A 3610-nucleotide genomic window follows, 5' to 3' on the forward strand; every position below is an offset into this window, starting at 1 on the left:
AAAATGTGGAAAAATAATCAAAGAAGATGAGTAATTAAGAAATAAAAATTAGGAAAATACTGTTTTGTTTTCTATGCTTCTGTTTTACCAAGTGTTACCAAAACCAATATAGAAGGTTCAATAGATGATTGCTTTTGTGTATTATAGATAAAATTGGTTACAAAGTTACTTAACTGATTGATTGATGCCTAATCTACTTGCTTATTAAGCATCACAAGGTGTCCCGTAAGAACTAGTTACATAATTTTGAACATCTTTTAAATATAATGGCATTTTCCTTTGTAATTTTGTGTATTGCAACTAAAAGACTATTGATAAAAAAAAAAGTAAACAAAATGGATAAAAATCTATATTTGTTTTTGAAAAATGGCATAATAAAAAAAATAAAATAAGGTTAACTGTTCTGAAACAAGCAGCCATCTGCAAAAACTGCCCACACAAAGAAATGATAAATATTCCAGGATATATGGACATGCTAACTACCCTGATTTAATCATTATGCTTTGTATCCCCTAAATATGTACAATTATCACGTGTCAACTACAAATAAAAGGAAAAAATATTGATTAATTAAAAAAATAGGAAAGAATACAAAGCAAAGAAGGCTAAAACACTACTTTCAAAACCTTATTCAAGACAAGGAAACAGAAATGACCATGTTTTAAAGTTCCTAAGCTTGAACCTCTGTGATCGAAGATTTTATTCAATGAAGCAGTTGTTAGGAATCAATTCTCTGTAAATTGAAGTAATAATGTTCCTCAAGCAAACACTTGCCTTATATCAACCCTTCATAATGACAGCAAATCAAGAAAACTATACAATGATATAGATTCATTTATTGTAGAAGCAAACACAGATAAGAGCTATAGCAAACCTTTCTGAAAGCTTTGTCTAACTAACACTTTAAAACTGGATGGTTTCAACTGAAAGGGCTCTTCAGTTTTCTTAGCATGTTAGCTATTCATCAGAGTGTTTCTACAAAATTTGACCAAAGAGTTAGCTAAAAATTATACTAATAATAGCTACTCAACTGGAAAAATGTGAACTATGAACAGCTCCAAATTGCTTGTAATTGAATGAGAGGTAGGGTACATTGTTGTCTTTTGTTTGTTTTTCTTGCATTTTTTTGGGGTCATCTTAATTCTTTTTTTCACAGTTGGCTAGGTGTTGAAATATTCTAAGGGAAGAGAAATGAGAATGTGGACATTTAGAATCTTGTATTAGCTTAATAGTACAGTTAATGTGTAGTGATTGAGCATCATGTAGGTATAGTTTTATAAATGTGTCTATCTAGATTAAGGAGGTTTAATATTAGTTCTAGTCTACTAAGAATACTAATTATATTTTAAAATCATAAACAAAATTAATTTTTGAACTATTTAGATCTATTGATTTAAGAATGAATTTTCTTTTCTTTTTTTGTATTTAAAACAATTAAACTTTTATTTTTGCTTAGCATGTGCAGCTTCTACCGGTTGTCAAAATATAGTCACAGTTAAGAATACCTACCTCATTTTTTTTTACCTCAGACTTGAAAGGTGTGAGATAAAGATACAGTAAACAACACATGATTTTCTTTTAATAGCACCTTGAAAAAATTCACTGTAATAGCACGGACATTAAGAGGGTGAGAAATGCCTTCAGATCCAATGGCTATAGGGCCCCACAATCTGCGTGAGAGCATAAGGACACGTAGTGACAACATTGTCATGGGTTAATTTTAATGTTTTATGAGAAGGAATTTGGTTAAAATCATTTTCTTAGATGACCGTTCAGGACCTTCATTAGCTTCCTGGTCTTTTTGCTCTGAGGACTTCATTTTCTTATTCTTAACTTCTTTAGCCTGAAACTCACTCTTGTTAAGTTCAGAACCATGTTGGGGCTTATTCAGATTTCTCTGCTGGTAAAAGACAAGGGAGAGGTGAGTTGATTGACTAGGGTTTGTGAGTTCAGAGGAGTCGTAGTGGGAAGCTCTAGCAGGGCACACTGAATCAAAACTGGTCATGAGCCATGCTATGACCACGCAACCAATATTTGCATCCAAAATATGTGCTTACTGTCTGACCAATACTCACCAAGGTGGGACAGTTTCTCCTCAGCAGGTGACGGGAATGCTAATTGTGTAGCCAAACTTTGTATGTTATCTTTACGGTTTTTTCCATGGCCTCATGTCCCACACAGATTCATTCTGCTTTTACATATTGTCTTTCTGGATTAAGTCCTTTAGTAATTCTTTCATAGTATGTGTGCAAGGGAGAGCTTGAATCAATTCTAAATCTTCTGGAGCTTGGGCTTCTACTAAACTTATTGCCATTAAAGTACATAATCCATGAACAGCCAAAGGAATGAAGCTCGACACACCTCTGGATCAACTCCTCGACATGTACAGGTATGATTTTAATTGAGGGTGCATTTTCTGTCAGTGGGATGCATGTTGTATAACTTTAGATTCTTGGTTAGCTCTGTGTAAGGCCAGTCAGTCACTGGGAGAGGAATACCATCCCACACCATGATGAGCACCCCCATCACAGCAGTTGCATATTGGTGGCCTGTATGCTTGTAGACCAGATAAATTTTTCTGTACCAGTGTTTCTTCTTACAACCCCATTAGCGATTGTATACCTATTAGAACTTTGTCCTTCTTTGCCAGTGTACACTACTGTTTCTATCCTTAGTATGTTTCCTTTTTGACCATACCTATTCTCCATGATTTCCCTGACAGCAGCAACACCTGCTCCTGTCCAGGGGTATATAATATGAACCTTTGACTTTTCATGTAACTTGATCAAGACAGTTGTTGCAGATGGGCAGTTCAGAATCTTTAGTTATAGACACCAGGATTTTTGTAAGGATAGTAAAGAAGTTCATGGCATAATCACTTCACCAGGATTGATCTGTGCACTCTGCTGTGGAAAACTCGATGTTTCAACACTGGATGAACATACTCCCTCTTCACTTTTGGTAGAAACCGTTTTAATTCCACGAGAACATGGAATATTTACATTCCTGAGTTGGTGCTGACTTTGTTGAGGGTGTCTCATGAGAGACACAAGATAATGTTGTAAGTTTCTGATGTGTGAGTTGCTCTTTAAGAGCAACCATAGGCTTCTTTCTCCATCAGTCTCCTGATGAGGTGGATTTTGTCGTTTTCTGGGTTGTGTTTTTTTCCTTTGTTAATGATGAGCTATGATTATTCTGTACATTCAAAGGTGGTTTTTATTGTATTATGGTCTTCTCTTGACTGTATTTTTGCTGTACATTACATGCAACAAAGCTTATCAGTGTACCTTCAACTTTTTTGTCCTCTGGTTTTATACAATTGAATTTAATTAGTGAAGCACGTTGTGTCGACTGTATTGCAACATCTTCTTCAATTTGAGTATGGGCTTCATCCTGACATGATAGGCCATCTAAACCAAATTTTTGCTGCTGTCCAGTAAGTGGTTACAATACCCCAACTATTATTATTATTTTTTTTTTTGGTGGCAACTGATGCAAATTCTTGCAACAACTGTCAAGAGTAATCATACCTTGATCAATACTTTTATTGGTATCACTCTTGGATGAATTTAATTCTGGTATGAAAAGAGATAACTGGCTGTTCTCTACT

At 34.7% G+C, this 3610-nt stretch overlaps 2 pseudogenes; both read right to left on the reverse strand.

The window, feature by feature from the left end:
- Positions 1–1493: 1493 nt before the first annotated feature.
- Positions 1494–2112, reverse strand: LOC116551143 (annotated as a pseudogene).
- Positions 2113–2153: 41 nt separating this feature from the next.
- Positions 2154–3003, reverse strand: LOC116551223 (annotated as a pseudogene).
- Between the last annotated feature and the right edge of the window lie 607 nt (positions 3004–3610).

Source organism: Sapajus apella, unplaced genomic scaffold (assembly GCF_009761245.1).
Source record: "Sapajus apella isolate SASKATOON/1434 unplaced genomic scaffold, GSC_monkey_1.0 scaffold9, whole genome shotgun sequence".
NCBI lineage: Eukaryota > Metazoa > Chordata > Mammalia > Primates > Cebidae > Sapajus > Sapajus apella.